This window comes from Rattus norvegicus, chromosome X, assembly GCF_036323735.1.
Source record: "Rattus norvegicus strain BN/NHsdMcwi chromosome X, GRCr8, whole genome shotgun sequence".
Lineage (NCBI taxonomy): Eukaryota > Metazoa > Chordata > Mammalia > Rodentia > Muridae > Rattus > Rattus norvegicus.
In genome coordinates this window covers 136795870-136817904 of record NC_086039.1, presented here as the reverse complement: position 1 = coordinate 136817904, position 22035 = coordinate 136795870, and the positions used below count along the sequence as shown (strand labels likewise).

The 22035-nt window shown below is 40.7% G+C and overlaps 1 protein-coding gene across 1 annotated transcript in view; it reads left to right on the top strand.

Moving 5' to 3' along the window:
* Positions 1 to 22035, top strand: part of Gpc3 (glypican 3) — a 367829-nt gene that overhangs the window by 339694 nt on the left and 6100 nt on the right. The gene's annotated exons all lie outside the window — the stretch shown is intronic.

Here is a 22035-nt window from a genome sequence, read left to right as displayed (position 1 = left end):
GCATTGTGGGTTGGATTGAATACTGTATAAATATTCGTACTAATAGAACCTGGCCATAGCTTGGAAGTAGCTTCCTTGTTATCTACAAAAGGGAACATCCCTTTGCACTTTGCTTCAGAACCTCCTTCGCTGCTCCCAGTTCAGGAATCACATTGTCCAGTGCAAGTTGAGTGCTTAGTGAGTTCTGCATCCCAGTTCTGTAGTTATTTGCCGATGATTTTGCTCTCTGTGTAGCCCTTAGGGCTCACTATGTGCTAAGAACACAGTCTATTCAAAAGGTAGCATGAATCTTTAGACATTTCTCAACTGGTTTGGTAATTTATCTGGTAATAGGCCAAAATAAGACATTTTCCCACTCAGAACCTCTTTAAAAGTTTCCCTTAAGTTTTTGGTACTCTCAAAAGATTAGTAAATATTTTTATATGTTAAAAATAAGAAATTCTTTGGTTATTTCTTTTGTTTTCCTCTGGTAAAGTCAATAGGAAGTCATATATTGTAATGAGCCATAGTTTTTTATTTGTTAGGTTTGAACCTGTCTATAGTTATTTTTTGAGGCAAGTGTGGAATATTTTGAGGTCCACATTGACTTTAAATTGAACAACATTTCTGTATTTGTTTAAAAAATAATAATCCTAGGTGTAGCTGGTCTTTGGCAACTTCGTAGGTTCTTCTTTCTCTCACCTTTCTCCATCCCTTTGCTTCTACCCTTTCAACCCCCTGAACACTAAATAAAAGAGGGAAAAAAAGGGATGGAGAAGAAAAGTAAGAGGAAGCTGAATAAACTTAGGAGTCATTAAATTACTTCCTATTGACTAGAGACACCAAGTTCCTTGGGGCAAATTTGATCTTCTCTATCAGGATGTCTAACTTCTTCTGGTTTCTTCTTTGCGAAGGACTACTTCAGAAACTGTGAACAACAACCTCACCTCTTGGAGCCCTAGTATGCCTTCTGAAAAGTCTCCAGAATCCCAAATGTCACACAATTGCAGAAACTATCTGCAGCTGGCAAAACCACTACCCCTGACAAAGCACGAGGCAAATCATAGTCAGATGTTGTGGACAGTCCAAAGCAGCCCCATATCCCACACCTTGTATTAAAAGGAAAACATTCTTATAATATTTCTGTGTTTTTAAGGAAACCAAAATTCTCACTATGCCTAAGAGAAAGTAGATGGATGTGGGGGGAAAGGCCATTCAGTGGTAAAGACATTGTTCAAAAAAATTCAATCACATTCAGGAGATAAGGATAAGCTCGCAAATCAAAGAACACAAATTTAAAAAGAAAAGTAACCAGCAGAGGTGTGCCTTCGACCATTTTCTTACCTGCCAAGGATTCTGTGATTGAGTATATGGTCCTTTGCAGGCAAATCAACCATTTTCTGTACTATCATGGGTTGGAAAGTGTTATTCATTGGAATAAGATTGGTTATCCTTGGAAAGTTAGCCATAATTGTTAATTGCTTGGGATAGTTAACAGGCATGCTTCTGTTTTTGTAAACACTATAAGTGCCTAGAGAGATGGAACAGTGTACGTGTGTGCCACTGTGGTATGCTTAAATATACATCTTTCTCACCTTCAAGTACACTAGGATTGGGACAAGGTAGGGTTCACCTGGGAAATTTAGCACTATAACAATGTCTAGTACAATAATGAGAAAGCCTTCACTGGAGGCAAGTATGTGTGTATATGTAATACATACATACATATAGATAGATAGATAGATAGATAGATAGATAGATAGATAGATAGATAGACAGACAGACAGATATTGCATGTATACTTGGCTCAGTCTAGATAATGTTATTTTTTCATATGTTTTCATGTCCAATAATTTGGTATTGGTTAACCAATTACTGTGCTCTTCCCTGAGAAAGACTTTTTCTCCTACTCTCAGCATTCCTTAGTTGCCTGTAGTTCTCTGTGTATGGTTGAAGCCTTGTGGTCCTTCCCCCATTCCATCTACTTTAGCATATTTATTAATGTCCTTGTTCATCTCATGTTTAGGCAGTCATGTTAGTGAGACCTTATGGGTATAGCTCCTTACATTCCTACAAAACATAACACAAAATGAAATATGAAAAGCCAAAATAAACCCTTAGTGCTGAGTCCATTATAGAGTATTAACTTATCTATTGGGTCTGATATGTCCTCTTTCTGATGGTTTTTCCCACCTCCTGAGTTCTGGAATTACAAGTATGAGACATCATGCTTGGTTTATGAAGTGCTGGGTATGAAACCCAGGGCTTCATTCCTAGTTCCTTACACACTCCAGAACCCTCAATGGTATTTCCTGATCTGTATTTCTAAATCCTTCACTATCTCCTCATGGCTCCCACATCTCATAAAAATGCTCTATCCATCTTGCTAGAAGACAAAGCAACATCCAAACAAATGTCAGTCTCTGGAGAAATGAATGGTCCAGCATTGCACATTGGTGGTGGGAGGGGTGTCAGGGCAGAATTGGAGAGTGTCTATGTGGAAAGTTCCACTATAACTAAAACAAAACTGTACCACCAATCAGGCTCTGGGAAAGACTGCTTTAAAAAAATAGAATCACTTATACACACACAAAAATGGGATATGTATATACTTAGTAGAGTCCTTGCCTAGCCTGCATGAGGCCATGAGCTTCATAATAGCACTCTGTAAACTAGATGTGGTACTAATAATCCCAGAACTCAGGGGGTTGAGGCAGGAGGATCAGGAGTTCAAAGTCATCCTTGCATACATAGTGAGTTTGAGGCTTTGGTCACATGACATCCTGTCTCTTAAAGAAATGAATTATAGTGAAAAATAAATTATAGGCATTCTCATCCCCTTATTACTCAGGATTATTTCATGGTTCACATTTACAAACAAACATAGATATACTAGGGCTTCTTGGTTATAAACATCCTTTGGAGGATGTTTATAAATGTTTATAAAGTAAACAATTTGTTTATTTTTAAAGGGAGACACTCAACATTTCCCAAGTTCCACACTAGTAAAGGGCATACATAGTGAAAATGACCTTATTTATGACACAGGGATCACTGTGGAATTGGGAGGCCACAAGGAAAGAAGAAATTATCAAAGAGAACTGGTTCAGTTCAGTCAGTCAATTAAGCTCAACTTGTAGATATTTACAGAGCATCTTGTTTGTGCCTAATTCTGTTGGGTACACTATTAGAATATGGCTGTACTTGCTCTTTAAAAGGAGGGTAAACTCAAAGGGGTCAAAGTGATTGGGCTTCATTCTGCGTATATAACGATGAGGCATGTGTTGCCTATGAGCATAGTTGTGGCAACTGCTCCCAATATGCCTTTATTTATTTTCACATCATTAATAGGGGGGCGGGTCAAAAGAGAGCAGGAGGAGCATGAGACAGTGATTACTGAAAATCTTTTCTATATTACACAGGGATATTAAAGCCATGGCAGTGTCTGCATCTCTGCCTAGCACCTTCTGTAAATGTGAACTCCCACAGTTTAATGAAAAGAATATAAACCAACCATCTGCAGCAACATATTTGTTTAAAAAGGAAACACCAGCATGAAGACATAGCAACTTTGAACCAGTTGAAAGAAGAGCATCTGCCTGATATTCTTCTAGTGATTCTATTAATTGTTCATCTTTCATTCTTCTTATGGTTTCTGTTACCAGCATAGTTATATTGGTTCTACCAGAGTCCTTTCAAAAGGAACTTGCAAATTGTTACTTTGGGGAGATTAAAATCTATAAGGGAATTAAAGTTCCTGGGATGCACAATTAGAGCACGTAATGTTCAATCTATCTTGAAGGCCATTTTGTGGCTCTCCCATCCCTACTCACTTTTCATGGAGGGCTTACATTTATCTCTCTCTTATTATATGCCAGATCATACTAAAATCTTTCACATGTCCTCACAGCAATCTCAATTTGTAGGTAAAGAAATTATGGCCCATAAAAACAATCTGAATATCCAAGTCAATACCAAATATGTAGTACTTACAGCTACATTTATTTGGCTTCAAGTCTAGGATTCTACCACAATACCACTCTGGTATGTCCCATGCTCCTAGTGTATATACTGTCTGAGTGACCCGGAAGGAACTGGAGTCATAAGCACCAATTGCCTCTTAAACCAAACACCTGGCCCTGCAGAAATGAGGCTCAGATTGTATTTGACATGGGAGAACAACAGACTGAGAGAACAAAGAACCCAGTACTAAACCAGTAAGATGGTCCTAGTCACCTATAAAACACCACAAAGTCAACAAATCTCTCTTTAGAAGACAAAGAGAAACATTAATAGAAAGTTCAACAAAAGTGAATTAAAGCTACCTTGTCCTTCTTCAAAATTTGTTTATAAAGATAGGATTTAGTAAATGCCAGGCTGGCCTTAGACTTACTATATAGCCAAGGATGGCCTTAAATTCTTGACTCTCTTGCCTCTACCTACTTCAGTAGTAGGATTATAGTGCATAGCCAAGGGCTTTTGTATGTTAGGCAAGCTCTCAATCAACAACTGGATCCTCAGTCCCCTACTTTACAATGTACACATTAGGAAATAGGAACGTTTAACAAAGAAAGCTGGAAACATGGCTCAGAGTTTGAGAACACTTATTGCTCTTGCAGAGGATCTGAGTTCGGTATCCAGCAAGCATATAAGGTGCCTCACAACTGCCTGTAGCTCCAGTCTCAGAGAGATGTGATGCTTCCAACCTTTGTGGGCACCTACCTACAGAGATTCATATCAATAATAAGATAAAACTTTAAAATAAATACAAAAGAACATCAGATTTCTTGGTGAAGACATATTCCTGTCCTGTGGATCAACTTTTCCTCCTCGCATGCTTTGTTTGTTTGTTTGTTTTTGGTTGATATTGGAGTTCTAGGTAGTAAATAGATCCACCCCAAGCTAACAGTGGCAATTCACCTCAGTGGCAGTTTTGTACCAATTTGAAATTGTGACTTTGTAACTTGGAGTGGATCTAACCTCTTTAGCATATTCTCTCCCTACCAATTCTACTTTCAGCTTTGGGGTAGGAAACAGGGCTCTGGTTAGAGCCCAAACCCCTCCACCAGTGGAAATGCAAAGTAGTATTGTTCCTGATCAAGTCAAATAATCATTAATGCCTGAGACTGTGGTCTTTCATATGCAGACATGATTAAAAGTTAGAACAATCTTGTCAGAAAAAAAGAAAGAGCCAGTATTTGAACTTTCTGACTTCAAAATTTCATCATACGTCAGTAACAAGGTTATAATAATTTGATTTCTACCTTAAAATCAAGGATTTGGCATTTTAACATAGTTACTTTAACTTAACAAAATACCATATTCCATGACATCAGATTTAGCTAGTACCTATAACAGCTCTTTTATTGGCTATTTTGAGCAGAATTGTGATTCTGATTATTTTAACATTTTAAAATGCTAACACAGCTATGCTGAATTCTAACTCAATTTAATCGTCTAGATGCAAGCCAGTTGGATTGGTTTCCTTTAAAAAAAGAAAAGGAGGGTATGAAGAGATAGCTCAGTGAGTTGTATATGCATGGAGACCAGATGTGTACCTGGAGACAAAGATTTTTGCTCAGCCAGTCAGGCTAGAAATATCAGTACTAGTGAGATTCAGAGACAGATTGTGTCAAAATAAGGTGGAACCTGGATAAGGTAACACATAGCTTTGATCAGTACTAAGGAAGCAGAAGCAGGAAAATCTATCAGAGTTCGAGGTTAGCTTATTCTGCATAGCTAGTTCCAGGCTAGTCAGAGCTAGATCAGGAGACCTTATCTCAAACGAAAAGAAATGAAAAAGAATAGAAGATAGTGATAGAAGAAGATACTTGGCATTGACCTCTGGCCTCTACACATACACACATGAGTTCTCCCCCTCTATACACACACAGAGAGAGAGAGAGAGAGAGAGAGAGAGAGAGAGAGAGAGAGAGAGAGAGAGAGGGAGGGAGGAAAGTTGAATTCAACAGGACACTCTTCCTTCTGTCTTATGACATAGCAATACTTAACTTGCTTCTTTGTCCCAAAAGTAGAGTTATGACCCAGTTTCCATTATTACATTAATTTTAAATATACCTGAACTGAACTCTGCATAATTCTCCCCTAAGCCCTATTATTAAACAGCAGCATATTTCAATTGGTCTTTAACTTTCTCCTTATTCATGACCCTTCCCTTCTCTTTGGTCCATGATACAGATAGTATCTCAATTCATTCCTTCTATATTGCTTTGATGGAATTTTTATTGTTGTTAGTTTTCAGATTGGCAAACAGAAGCTCAGATTTGAAGGGCTGTGGTCACACAGGTAGTAGGTGACATAAGAAATGCTATCTTTCTAATTATCTCTGTTCTCTCAGATTCCTATTGGTAGTTCTGTGAAATCCTATTTCTAAGTAAACCCATAGAAACAGATTAGCATTTTATCACCTTGGACCTGCCCATGTCTAATTCTACTTAAGTCTTACTGTGCCAGAATAAAACTACATCAAAGATTGGAGAGTAAGATATGGACATTTATTAATTCATTCTTTGTTTTTTGTTCCTTTTCCTTTTGGTCCTGGGAATGAAACAAGGGCTTCATATATGTGAGAATAATCCTGCTTTGCTTTATTTTTGATACAGTATCCAATGAGGCCCAGGCTGTCCTCAAATTGCTTGTGTAGCTGAGACTGGCCTTGAACTCCTGATATTATTTTTTTCTTAAATAGTTTTGGGTTTTTAAAGATTTATTTATTTAATGTATGTGAGTACACTGTTGATGTCTTCAGACACACCAGAAGAGGGCATCAGATCTCATTACAGATGGTTGTGAGCCACCACGTGGTTGCTAGGAATTGAACTCAGAACCTCTGGAAGAGCAGTCAGTTCTCTTAACCACTGAGCCATCTCTCCAGTCCCAACTCCTGATATTCTTAAGTACATATACTTCATACTGGGGTTACAGACCTTCACCACCACGCCCATATTTTTACTCTTAATCTTGGCAAAACTCATCAGGAAAAGTAGAAGAACTTAGTACCTCTAAGGAGAATTGCTCCAATTCGCCTCCTTACTTTAATGTTGCTTGGAAAAATAGTCGTGACTCCTTCACCTTTTATATTCCACATAAATATTCCAAGCTCCTCAAACATTTTGAAGGCACTGTTTTCATTTTTTTATTCCTCTTAAAGTTGAAACAGAAAGCCTCTATATGTACACATCCACATGTTTTAGAACTGTGTGCTTCATGTCCTGTGATTTGAAATCCTTCCATGTCATTTTGATTTAATAAATATTTTCATAATCATCCAAATGGTACAGTTCATGATTTTGTCATCAAATATAAACTAATGTCCTCAAGAGCAAAAAAATACAATTGTTCTGGCACTGTGCCCAAAAATGGCCCAAAGAAGATACTGGAAGCTTGGTTTCTAACATATCTGCCCTGATAAGTTAGCAGAGGTTCAATGAAAACTACAGAGCTGGTTTTTAATTCCTATTGAAATCACTGCAAGTGCTCCAAGTTTTATCACTCATAATTAACATAAAGAAATTAATGTCTTAAGAGCCTCAATATTGGAAGCCCTATGAGTCCCGAGGATATTTAAAGGGAGATGCAAAGTAAATAGGATGAAATTCTTAAGCAAGATTACTGATATGACAGGACTAAAGAGCTTGGGAGTGTGTGAAAAGTGCCTCTTTTCTTCCCTTTAATAAGTCCATTACTTGCACTTGGGCATATTTTAAGGTCCTTTTCATGCTGAATCTAGACTTGAGCATGCTTTGCATTTCAAGCTTTGTCTATCAATCAGTAGAAGCCAAAGTTATTTCTGCTTTAAAATAACAGGAGCCAGGAACAGCTAATCTCTTTTCATTCTGAGTTCCTTACATTATTTTACCAGGACAAAGTTTGTGTTGGCTACAAAACAGGCCATTCACAACATCCAGGAGAAGGAATTTAGGTAAGAATGAAGAGAAATTGTAGGATGTATAAAGACTCCCTCTCCTGAGGCCATTAAGAAATTCCAAATTGGCAAGGTTTTGAATAGTGACATTGCATTAGCCTTGCTAATTTCAGTAATACAAGCCGATAGTCTCTCTTTAAAGGGGAGGGGATGGGGGGCTTGTCCTTGAAAGTAGCCTATCACCTCTGCACCTCTGCATAGCTAAGGTGAGCTGGGATTTTAAGACACGTGACTAAGGGGACCATAACCAGCACAAGGAGACCTTAGTCAGAAACTCTTTAGAAAGCAGTCCAAGCAGTCAGTCTTCACTTTTCTTTTTCTAACCAGGAATAAGACTACAAGACAGGCACGATTTGTCACTCCGTCAGCTCCTTGCGTCTGACCCCTTTGATGATTTCTGTCTGGCTTCTTAATTGTGTTCCTTTCAATAATTGGGAAAGGCAAAGAAAACCTTGCAAGGTTTTCTTTTCATTTATCTTTAATTAACAGATAATGCATGTGTTTCCGGGATACATTGTGATGTTTTCCTGTATGTTCATAATGTAGAGAGTGATTGGATTTTTTTTTAAATAATGGGAGCATATTTGATCTTCGTTTTATAAAATGTGCAAGGAAACGGACAGACAACTAATTGTGAAATCTCTCAACTAACCGTCTTTGTGCGTGCTGGCCAAGTGTACAGAGGGTAATCTTCAGAGCCTCACAAGCAAGAAAGTAGGATGGTGGCCCAGTGTTTGAAAGGGTTTAGGGTTTCATCTGAAGAACAGCTGTACCCTACTGTGCTTGTAGTCGGATATACCAAACACCAGACACCAACAAGCCAAGCAGACCTTGGATGTAGTCCCAAGTGCAGTGATAGCAAAAGCCTTGGATGCCAAGGCACCATGGCAATCCAGGCCTTCTGCACATCCAGCCCAAGGTTGTTGATTTAGATTTCTTTTTAGTCAGGCAGTGATGAAGACCAAAGCACGAGAGCTTTGCCTGGATGCTGTATTAACCAATAAAGTTTCAAAACAAAGGGTACTAGGAAAAGAGGATGGATGTAAAAGAGGGGATAGCAGCGTGTGAAAATATGAATGGTCTGGCTGGAGAGATGGCTCAGCAGTTAAGAGCACTGGCTGCTTTTGCAAAGGTCATGAGTTCAAATCCCAGTAACCACATGGTGGCTCACAACCATCTGTAATTGGATTCTGGTGTGGTCATATACATAAAATAAATAAATCTTTAAAGAAAAGAAAATATGAATGGTCTTAGGGACAAGAATGCTTCACAAGAACTATTCTTACTTAGACCATGTAAGTAACATCTTACTGGGTATGGTGGTGAACACTTGTTAATCCCAATACTGGGGAAGCTGAGGCAGGAGGATCAGTAGAGCCTGGAGCACATATCCAAAGGCACTGTCTTAAAGCACTAGGGCCATAAAAATGAAACATATGCTTGTTAAGGTTGACACATATTTCCATATCCTGTGCCATTGTTACTTGAGAAGTGAGTGAATTCTTACCAGCAGAGCAGTAAGGGTTTTCTTCTCCAACCCTCTGCATGCTCTGCTCCTGCTCAGATCCCTGGCGCTCTTTGCTCATGCCTCCCTTATGGCACTTAGCACATTCTCACTCAGAGGACAAGTTATTTTGGGACTCAAATCATCTGTCTCCTAAGAGAGAATTCCAGGAGGCCAAGACTGAGTTTTCTTCTGCCATAGCACCTGGCACCATGCCAAGCAAATGAAAAGCATTCCTATTCACTGCTGCTCCATCTCCTCACACCTGCTCAAGGGCAGCCTGGGCTACATAGTCAGAGAATCTGGCTCAAGGTACTAGTACCAAAAAAAAAAAAAAGTCAATCAAATGTATGCATCTCTGCCTCCCATTACATAGAGAATAGACTACGATTTGCCTAGTGTCCTCAAGGCCTGTCTGGTTCCTAGTACATTAATAAGTGTTCCTACATCTCAAGAAATGTTTAACAAATTGATTAAATATGCTTAAAATATACCCTTCTGTTCTCTTATGGCTGCTACACCCCCCTATCTATCCATTTCAAGACATAGTTAATGATCACACATGTAAACAGATGTTTATGTGGATTCATGGAGTGGTAACAGGAATTTCATCTGCATGCCATATATTTCCATCACCAGGGGGAGAAACTGTTTGAGGAAGGAGAAAAAGCAGTAAGGTAAAGAAGGCAAGCTGAGAAAGACTGGTAGAATTCTACCTGTCTGTTTTGTGGGCTCTGAACCCTCTTGTTGCATGCCTGCCTGGGGCATGAGAAAGATAAAACCACACAAAAAATGCCAAATAGAACAGGGGGCCTCTTAAACTTGGTCTTAGTCATAATAATAACGGAAAAAACTTAAGGATTACTTACCTTGTTGTTGTTAATCAAAGTGGGGTTCAGATTTCTCCCCTGGGTGCCCTAAACTGTAATCTGTCTCGATAGCCCTCTGTTAATACTTCTTACATTTGTGAGGAAATTATAGCGACTAGAGAGGCTCCATTTACTTCCTCTAATTTCTTGGTGCAGAAATTAAAAAAAAAAAACAAACAGAAATTGCTGTACGACTGGAATTCTACATGGCATAGGGAGAAGCGATTGGGACAAATCAATTGAAGAGAACAATCTTTATTTAAGGAGCCTGCATCTTTAATCACGTTAATCCCTTTGGCAAATTGCTTTTTCTGGTGCCATTGCATGCCTAATTACAGCATGCTCATTTCAGTTTTCCCCTTACACATTGCTTGCTCTTTGTGCAATTGTGGGTTTTCAGGCTGAGCCACAAACTGAGTACCAGTCTTAAATCCTCATCACCAAAAACTCTCTAAAGGTCTCAGGACCACAATGTCACCACTTTGGGAAGAAAATCAGAGGTCACTAGACAAATATATTTTCTTTAGCACTTCCTCAGAAGATCCATTTTCTACCATGTTAATGAATTGAGTGGTTTTCTCTACCAAGTATTTTCAACATCTTAAAATTGTGAAGATAAAAAAAAAGATATTGTATGTGGGTCCAACCAGTGGCCATGGAGGTAGTTTACATGCTAGGATTTAATCCACCAAGCAATATAAGTAGCAGAGTAGCTGGTGTGCATAACGAGAGCACTCTGTTGTCTAACCATATTCAGTAATAGGTAACCACGACTCCCAGTTTGTCTTCCACAATTCTGCACAACCAGATTTCTCATATCTTGAAATTGCAGGTTTTTAAGTGAATGTTTACAGGAGTATTTTTGTTTGTTTGTTTTATCCTATTTGGTTCTTTGAGAGGGAAGAAAGTCTTACTGTACCACCCAGGCTACACTCAAAGCAAAAACTTTCATTCATGTTTGCAGCTACCAAGAAGCTGAAATTGTAGATGTATACCACTATGTCTGACTTCAGGTATTTTTAAAATATCTCCTGCATTATGGTAATGTTATTATAAGGTGATTTCTATCACAACTCCTTAACATTGGAATATTCCCACATCATACTCTACATTCTTTTTTAGAAAGAAAAAGGCATTAACCCTCCGTTCAAAATTCCTTTTTCCAATCAGTCTGTACTGCCTTCTGCTCTGTTGTCCTGCAACTTGACCATATTTGGCTGTCATTCCTACATGCTAGAATGAAATAAACCTCAGGGGCATAAATCACGTGACAAAGGCATATATCAAAAGATACTCACGAGGCAATTTTTATATAGGAGAAGTCAGAAACAACCCAAATGCCTAACCGTGGGAATGTCTCATTATTATGTTCACCGTATGGAATTTCTTGCAGTTTCAAAAGAATGAGGTCATTCTGCAAATATTAATAACAAAGATTTATAAGATGTTAGAATCTGTGTCCATGCTTACATATAAAACACATTCACAAGTAATCATCACGAGTTATCAGAGGAAAGTGTGAGATGGAAAGTATGGGTAGATGAATGGGTAAAACTCTGGGACATGCATACAATGGTATTTTATTCAGTCATCGAAAAGAGTGAAATTATGAAAACTTCAGGAAGATACTTAGGACTGGAAAATATTGTGTTAAGGGAGAGAACCCAGGCTCAGAAAAACAAATATCTCATTGTTTTCTCTCGTACATGGATCCTAGCTTATAACTTCAGTATGTGTGAGCTCTGTTCAAGTCATAATACTAGCAAGAGGACTAGGAGAGCGAAACTGGGGAGAGGAATAGAATACATGTGGCATGAAAGGAGAAGGCTGGAGATAGAAGAAGGTACAAACAGGAAGGGAGTGCAGAAAATGGGCCAAAAGTACATTATGTATTTTCATAAGAAATGCCTTATGCAACCCTTAATAAAATAAAATAATGTCTCCATGGACTAATGGTATAGCTTGATTGATAGAGTGCTTGCTTAATAGGAGAAAAGCTCTGGCTTCCATTTGCAGTCAACATGGGCATGATGGAGCACAATTATAATCCCTGTGCTTGCTACATGGAAGTGTGAGAATCAAGAGCTCAAGGTTGGAGCTGGACAGATGGGTCAATGGTTAAGAACCCTTGCTGCTCTTGCAGAGGACCCGGATGTAATTCTCAGCCCTCAGAAAGAGACTCCTCCTAACTGTCTGTAATTGCAGTTTCAGAAAACCCAATCTGTTGTAGCCTCTGAGGGTACAAGGAGCATACACATGGTTCCTGGACGTACAGGCAGATAAAACAGCAACATACATAAAGTAAGATACAAATGTTAAAGGTTAAGGTTAAGATCATCCTCAGGGCTACACAGATAATTCAAGACCAGTGTGGGCTCCATAAAACCCTGTCTTAGAAGGGGGGGGAGAGAGAGAGAGAGAGAGAGAGAGAGAGAGAGAGAGAGAGAGAGAGAGAGAGAGAGAGAGAATACGTATCTATAAGATGAGTGGTTGGGTAGGTAACAATCTGATGAATGGACTCCAGCGGTTTGGAGATAGAGAAAATGATAGGCTGCTCCGACAGCCCAGTAGCAAACAATGGCAATTGAAAAGAAAGGAAGGATTCACCACATATCGAGAACAAACAGCACTTAGAGGATGTGCTGTGATTAATTCAATGTGGAAGACGAAAAGGGAGAGACTTGGGCTATCTGGTGATGACTGAAGATATTCATGGAAAGGAGAGCAGTTAGGGGAAGGGCAATGCCTCCTTCCACATGAGACATGTCAGGGGCTAAACTGTCGGACAAACATCCAGCTGGGAACAGGCAGTGACCTTAAAGAAGATCCCCAGAAAGATGTCTGAGCCAAACCCAGATGTGGAAATGCTCTGTTAGAGATAAAGCCAGCAAGCATACCGAGGAAGCTGGGCAAAGGGAGTAGAAAATAGGCTTCCCACCTTGGTAACAGAGCAGAAGAGAAAAGGGAGTCCGGAGGAACAACCAGAGAGGCAGGAGAGGAACACAGCAGAAGCAGGGTCAGGAAACAGGGGCCATGGCAAGTTTCAAAGCAGGCAGTGGCTGCAAAGGGCTCAAGATGAAAAATTAGAGAATCCATGAAGGATTAAACATAACTGTTATGAGGGATTTCCCGGGCTCCACAATTGCACGCCTCAGTGGACCCACAGAAACCCATGGAACATTTGAAATTTACTCGAAATGAATGAGTTTTATGGTATGAAATTTTTATTTTACAAGTGTGCATAATGTAAACAAGAAAAAAAAAGAACACATTGAACTTTAGTTTGAGAAAACTCATATTTTCCAGAAGCACTTTCCAGTATGATCTCTTAGTGTGGGGCAAGCGCCTTGAAAGAAAGTCATGGGAGTATATAAGGTTCCTGGTGCCTACCATTACCTACCATTGCAATGTCACGATCAAGCCTATGTGTTTGCCTTGCTTTTTCCCCAAGCTGTGAATATTACCACCCTATATAGCATCTTCCTTTGGATTCTTGCACACTGACTGCTGTGTTTATTTTCCCCATATATGTCTAGAATTTCAGAGGTGTACGGCTGCAGATCCCCAACTTTTAGCTGGTTTGGTTGTTGGTGACTGCATTTTCTTAAACTTGTAATTACAACACTTTGTCCCTTTCCTGTCCTCTCTCCAAGGCCTCTTGCTCTCTTTCAAATGCTTGCCCACTTTATATCTGATGCTTTAATGTGCTTTAACACAGACCCATTACTGGCCCAGATGACCATGACCACCATCATCATCATCATCCACTTTTTGGTACTTATAGCTTAGCACTTTGCCTACGGCCATTTTCCTTCTTAATTCTAATTAGCCAAACATGAAATGTATTTGTCTTGCTGACGGACACTTTGATGTATTCTGTATGAGGGAAAAATATAATGGAAAATGTGTCTCCCTTTTGACTTATAGAGTCAGGGCTGCCAATAGTCATATTTAATCAGTGTTCATCTCCTGCCAACTGAAACTTCTTTTAATATTGCTGCACTACCTTCCTGCTGGGTTGTTTTTTTTTTTTTTAAATACTTCTCAGTGAGCTGTCACTCTAGAGAATTCTCCTTTCTCTCAAGTGGAAGCTGTGGGTCCAAGCCACTAAGTACCCTTTTCCTCTTCCCAACCTCACTTTACAGTCCCTCACCTATTTTCTTCCAATGCCCACAGAGCTATTGATTTGCAGATCATCTGCCCCCTTTCTCCTCAGTTTGTCTGCCTTTCCATTGGGTCCTTTCAGTTTAGGTCTTAAACGTGGTCCTCAAAGGGCTTTTCTCCAGTTAACACCTCTTCTTTTTCTCCAGAGGGATTGATACCCTCACACAAGTTGAGCTGTCTACCACCTGGGAATTGCAAATTGTTCTTCTGGGAGATTCAGTGTAAACAAGTCATGAGGAGATTGTTCTGTCTCCTGGGATGTGACCGCCTAGGGGGAATGTACATACCTTTCAGATTGTTCTAATTGTCAGAAAGTTCTCTGTTCCTTTCCGGCCCAGTTTTCAGATTACAATAATGACTAGTAAATTCTTAATCTCTCTTAAGTCCAAATTGTTTTCCTCTTCAGAGAAAGAGGGATCACCAACCAGCAGTAAGTAAAAGGAAATGAGAATAGGGCAAGAAGGATCTAATCCAGAGAGAGAGAGAGAGAGAGAGAGAGAGAGAGGGAGAGAGGGAGAGAGGGAGGCGCGGGTGGGTGGTTTTGGTGAAGTAATGTCACAGACATAGGTCTGTGCACCTAGGGAGGCAAAGGTGGGGGAATCAAAGTAAGTAACACAAATGGTGATTTAGGAGTAAACAGTGAAACAGTGGAAATGCTAATGGAAGAGGGAGGAAGGAAATATTGGAACTTCTTCGAGAAGAAACAGAACTTGGCTTAGATATTTGCGTTAAGTGGGGAAGGACAAAAATAACATACTTATTATTAAGATCCAAGCACTGGGGGTTGTGGCTTAGGGGTAGAACTCTAACATAGCATTCTTCAGGTCCTGGGTTCTATCCTCAGTTCTCAAAGGAGATGAGGAAAGGCAACCAAAAGATAACTTCTGTTTTTCTAAAAGCCATAGCTGGGTATGATAGCTCACACCTATAGCCCCAGCAGTCAGGAAATGAGGCAGGTGAATCAAAGCAAGTTCAGACATGGTCTGAAGCTACAGAGTAAGACTCTGTCTCATTTTTTTTTTTTTAAAGCAAAATTTATCCGATGATTGCAACCTTGCTTTCGCCCAAGGACATGTTAAAAGTACCCTGTGGAGACAAGAGAGATATGTTTGGTAGAGAAAGTTACAATCGGACCAGACAGAAAACAATAATTGGATTACAGAAAGTTGTTTAGAGAACAATGGAAAGAGAAAAAAACTGAATTGAGAAGAGGAAAGGGGGCGGGAGGATGAGAACACAGAACTTCCAGGTTAAGGTATTGCACTCCTTGTGCCAGCATGCAATTGTATTTCACTGGCACTCATCCCATGGGCCTCTACAATGAGAAAGGGATGCTGGCAGGTGGTACTGAGAGGATTGCTTTGTTTGATCACAGCTAAGCAGAGGACTTCATTAGCAAGGATATACTTTGATGTTCCAGAGACAGGCTTTGAGATTTTAGTCACAGCAGCTTCTACACTTGGGAGTCAACGGTAAGGAGAAGGATGGAGTGTGGCCCAGGGGTGGGTAGATTGGGAGGCAGGGACCGAGTCAAAGGTAGGGGAACACAGTCATCAAGGTTACAAATGAGACATGAATGGAACCCACTCACTAGAAAACCTGTTTCCTGCCCTGCATGTCACACACAATGCTGGCATGTGTCAGCTGCTCGCATAGCATGGCATCAAGTTCCAGGCAACAAAAGCAAATACAAAAATAATCTTTGTGGATTCCATCCACACACTGAGCCCAGTAAACTGATGCTCTGGTCATGCAAGCTGGCTACTGCTTAGTGATGCCTAGGAATCCAAGGGCCATGCTTTGAATTCTGCCATTTGCTTCCTGAGCTTCCCTCCACTGGCCCTGCATTTGTGTTGTCTTCAGCATGGGTCAGAGGTGACTCTTTCCCTTGAGGAAATCAGAAACTTCAGTCCCTGAAAGATGGGTGCCTTGCAAGGAGATTGCCCTTTGACTACATACTCCGTTTGGGTATTTGTTCATCCAGGCAACAAGCCTGGTTTAAGTTCTATATTAATCAAATCCTGTGTGGGAGCTTTGAGCACAATAAAAAAAACATTTCTTACTTCACCAAAGTCAACCTAGTTGAGAAGGAGACCGTGGAAATGGCTAACTTTACCATGACACAAATAGAAATCCAATTCAGTTACTTACTAGAGGGAAGCTATTGATTTGGGCCAAAGGGAAAAGAGTAGACTTCCTAGAAGATATGTTATGTTATGTGTATGTTAAAGCTCAGAAGATATAATTGTGGGTAGAAGAGGTGGAATGGGGGAGGGGAGAAGAGATGAAGTTCCCAAGAGCTGGGAGAGAGGGGCGGGAGAACAGACAGACATCATCCTAATCTAAGGAAACAGCTTGAAAAGACTTCAAGTCCTTGGCATTTTCGACATTGCTAGGGACTACAGTATATAATGCCTGGAAAAAATATATAGGCAGTTTACCAGTTACAAAACAAGGAAACATGAGCCAGAGAATCTGCTAAGGACTTAGGACTCTCTCCCATGCACAGTAGCGAGCCATCAAAGAATTGTGAGGCGGGGAAAAATGTGCTCCCACATGTGTTTTTAGGAATAGAATGCTATCTTATTTCTAGCTGTCACAAAATCGAACATTCCTTCTTGCGGGGGAGGGGCATTGGAGAGGAACAGGTATCTTACACTACTGAACCATTAAGGACTAGGTCAAGAGTCTGGGTTGAAGCAGAGGAGAAGCAGCCAGCCACCAGTCCTACAGGGGAGAGGTGACTGTGAGAGGAGGAATGAGCACTGTAGGGTGGTCCAGATCCACAGGTGGAATGAGCAGGGGGCGGAGCCAAGATGCCAGTGGGTGCATTCAAGTAAACTGAGAGAGAAGTTGCTGAGTATTTGATGACCAACACTCAGAAGGAACAACTTAGAGGTTTTCAGCTTTCCTTTATGAGTATAACGGCCTGCTGTTGATTTTCAGCTTGATGCTCCCACAACCAGGTCTAAGTGATTTTAGAGACATTCTTTTTTTTTTTTTTTTTTTTTTTTGGTTCTTTTTTTCGGAGCTGGGGACCGAACCCAGGGCCTTGCGCTTCCTAGGCAAGCGCTCTACCACTGAGCTAAATCCCCAACCCCTTTAGAGACATTCTTTTGCACCCTCTTCCCCCCTGGATGGAGTGCGAAGCTTTTCTCTTACAGTTGGGCATGGCCAGGACACTGCAAGCATATTGATCTGGGTACCCCCTCCCCAACCGTACCCCACAGATTATCCAGGACTCAAAAAGGGAAAAACTGGGGTTTGGGGATTTAGCTCAGTGGTAGAGCGCTTGCCTAGGAAGTGCAAGGCCCTGGGTTCGGTCCCCAGCTCCGGAAAAAAAGAAAAGAAAAAAAAAAGAAAAAGAAAGGGAAAAAGTGGAAGCTGACAACAGTTTTCCCATCGAAACAAAGCCCTCATGTATTTGATGGAATCCTAATATAGTTGACTCTGAGGAAATACATGAGCACTTCCTTATTCCCATGAGCCCTCAGTAGTCATTGGATTTGGCTGCAATAAGTGACATTTTGTCTTTTTTACATTCTTCAACTCCAGAGATGCATGCCTCTGTGGCTGCGTCACGCCCACAATTGATGTTATAATCAGACCTTCATGGATCTAAATGATTACTTTTTAAATATATGAGGAGAGTCTCTTTGTATTTATTGGCTTTTTTTCAAAATATAATTTAAGCTTAGCATCACTCATGTGAATTTAAAAAACAGCAAGTATAAGTTTCTTGAGACTGTATAAACTTGCTCATTAAAAATTGGCTTCCAACTAAAATCTGTAAGCCCCTCCCCTTTAAATGTCCTCTTCCCTATTCCCTGTTAAGGAGCTTTACGTACATTCCATGGTAATACTGAAGAGCCTGTCATTTTTATGGTAGTGTACAACTTGGCCTTAATTTCAAAACACTAGAAAGGGGCCATTTAGTGTGTGTGCCTTGGAGCTGAGGTCATGTACAACCCTCCACATGGCAAGATACTAGACTAGCAGTGACCTTGCATTAGGAGTCTGTATCTAAATGCTATTATCTCTTGCTTTCTAGTATAAGATCTCTTAGTGCTTGGTTGTAGATAGAACCTCACATAACCAGCTCCTTGAACGCATATTATAGTTAAGGATGTCCTTGAACTCCTGATCCTCCTGCCTTCATCTGAATGCTCAGATTACAGGCATGCAGCACCATACCTACTTATGTAGTACTCAGTACTACAATGGCTCGGTATTGTTGCTAAGCACGTACTCTGCCAACTGAGTCATGCTCTTCTGACTAATATATGTTTTTCAAAATTGTAATAAATATGGGCAAGTCAGACTTGCCATTTTAACCATTTAAAGGTGCAATGAAAAGGGCATCGATTAGATTCACATTGTTGCACAGTTCTCAGAATTATTTCCACACATAACCTCTTTTCCTAGAAGCAAGCAATAGTTATTAAACAAATACTACTCTGAATCCCCAGCCTTCAGCCGTCATTCATTTATTTTCTGTCTCCATACAGCTATCTGTACTAGACATCTCATAAAAAATAGTTACGTTCTCATACACATAACCGTTATCATTTTTTATGTTTAACTATTGGGAGGTGTGCACTTGACTGTGGAGGTCATAGGGGTCAAATCCCCATGGAGCTTCTGTTACTAGTGGTTGTGAGACACTTGAACGGCAGTCCTCTGGAAGAGATGCATGTGCTCTTACCCACTGAGTCATCCCTCTGGCTTTATTTTGTTGCGCATGGTGCACAGAGAGACAAGTAGGCATGCACACACTATAAAGAACTAAAGGAATCGTTGCAAAAATTTTCTTCTGAGATAGTGATAATAATAAATGGTGATGACAGTAATAGGAACAATAACTGTAAAGGGCCTCTCTTCTTCCCCTGTCTCTTGGTCCCATCACTTCCTTGAGAATAAAGTAAGTTGTCTCGTGGAAGTAAAGACTTTAATGAATTAATTCTTCTGGGGCTTTATGTAGTCTTGGGGATGGAACACCCACTGACAAGAGTGTAGTGATGCCATCCCTGAAGAAGGAAGGTGGGGACAGTGCTTCTGAGACTGCTAGGGGATAGATCACCAGCTCTTGCTCTTACTCTCCAGGTATCCAGGATCAAGCTATTCTCCTTTTGGGAATATGACTTGATTCATGACACATGCAAATAAGTACAATAATGGCCCCATGCTAGAATAGATTATATAACAAAACCATTTGCTGTTTTCTAAAAGATTAAGTGATTTCTTAATTGCCAAACAATAATAAAACACAGTTGGCATTTCGAATTCCTGGCAACAATTTTACATTAGAAACCTAAAGAGCCTGAGCCCTAGTTGAAAGCCAATGGTGTTCCCCCCTGACACGGAAGTCACCATAGAGAAGAGAATGTATTGAGTCATCTTTGGAACTCGAGAGTCAAAATGTCGTATGGTAGCAGGTGACCTGAGTGCCTTTAAGACCTTTCCACCCTATGCACATCAAAGTGCACCATCAAATCTCTGCCTGTGAGGATATGGAACCTAATTTGAAGGGCTAGCTCAATCAGCAATGTTCAATGAAGGTTTCAGGGCACTCTTACTCCATCATACAAACTTACATGTTCTTTAAAAAAAATCTTTTAGGTTCACTCATGTGTGTGTGTGTGTGTGTGTGTGTGTGTGTGTGTGTGTGTGTGCGCGCGCGCGCACATGCACATTCTCGCCTCAGTATATATAGGTATACAGTGTACATACAGAAGTCCAAAGAAGCCTCAAGAGGGTATCAGCGTCACCCTGGATCTAGAATTGGAGTATGTTGTTAGCAGCCATTTAAGTCCTGGGTACCAAATCCAAGTCCTCTGCAAGAGGACAAATGTTCTCAATGTCTGAGCCATCTCTCCAGCCCCAGCCTTAAATGCTTTACTTTAAAGCAAAGGACTTTTACTGGACTGCATCCCTGGGATGTATGCCATGGCTTTTATGCCCATAACCCATAAACAGTGTGACCTGAAGATATCACACCCCAGCTTGAAAAACAGGCCTATCATGGAGAGTAGATTGTCCCCTCCTTGAATGAGGACAATCTACTGTATTCTCTCAACACCCCACTGTTGTAGCTGAGGATGTTTGCAGGCTGGAATAGCAATAGAATGTGAAGTTAGACTTAACTGCCTAACCCTATTCCAGGAGAGGCCGTGAGATCACTGCCAGATTTTCTAATCAGTTATCAAGTAGGCAAAATAGACAGCTCACTTATTACAGACCGCTCATAGTTAGTCAATAAGATACACTATGAAATGTGCCTGTTCTCAACGAAGTCCCATTAGAAGAATTAAAAAGCAAAGGCCTGCAGGATGCCTGTTTACCCACATCTAAAGAAGAATGCAGACCTCCAGAGAGCCTGGCTTCATTTGCAGGGGCACTTGCTTCTGCTTTCAAGTCCCAAGCACTCATTTCACTCCTGAAAGTTCATAAAGGAGGTGGAGTTACTGTGGCAGGAATGGGGCTTTTGTTGTGGTTCAGAAGACAAGGAAACCAAGATCTGTTTGGGAATCAGAAACCAATGGCAGAGCCCCAGGATGCCCATGTGAATGGGCGGCAAAGTGAGCAGTGTTGCAATGAGTGCCGTTTCCTTGGAGATTGCCCCCAGTTTTATCCTCTGGGGTATGCCAGGCAATGTCCTGAGGTTTCACATACTCCTGTCTTAACTGTACACAGCAAATGGAAAACACAGGGATGGATGGCAGTGTTGTTCTGTTGCTATATTAGGGCCAGATTGAAGCCATCTGCTGGAACCGGCTTGGCAAGGAAGAAACCCCCATGCTTGGCTTAGCAGTAGCATCCTCTTCCCTGCCATTTTTATCTTTAAGACGGGGTCTTCAGCCAAGGACGACCTTGAACTTCTGATCTTCCTGCTTCCACCTCCCAAGTGCTAAGATTCCAGGCATTGGCCACCACACCCAGTTTACACAGGGCTAGAGATTGAACCCAAGGCCTTGTAGGTTTGAGACCAGCATTTTAACAACTGAGCATCCCCACTAGCCTCCTCCCTTTCCACTTCTAAAAATATTTTATTTTATTTTATGTGCATTGGTGTGGGGCTGTCAGATCCTCTGGAACTGGAGTTACAGGCAGTTGTGAGCTGTCATGTGGGGTGCTGGGAATTGAACCCCAGTTCTTTGGACTTAGAACTAGTGGTTTTTAGTTTTTTTTTTTTTTTTTTTTTTTTTTTGGTTTTACCATAGATACATCTTTCCAGCCCCATTCTCTCCCCTGCCATTTTGAGGGCAACTAGAACTGCCCTGTACTGTCCATGTAAGTGACGTTCCTATAGCAATTTCCTGATGCCCATTTCCTCAAGACTGATCGCCTTGGCCACCAAATCCTTCTCTGGCTGTGCAGGTCTGCTTGAGGGACCCTCCCTCAGATCCAGCAACTTTTACCTCCAAAAGCTTTGTGGACAGTGACGTTAGTAGGGGTTGTTATACTATGAGTTAAAAACAGAACTAGAGGGGTTGGGGATTTAGCTCAGTGGTAGAGCGCTTGCCTAGCAAGCGTAAGGCCCTGGGTTCTGTCCCCAGCTCTGGAAAAAGAAAAAA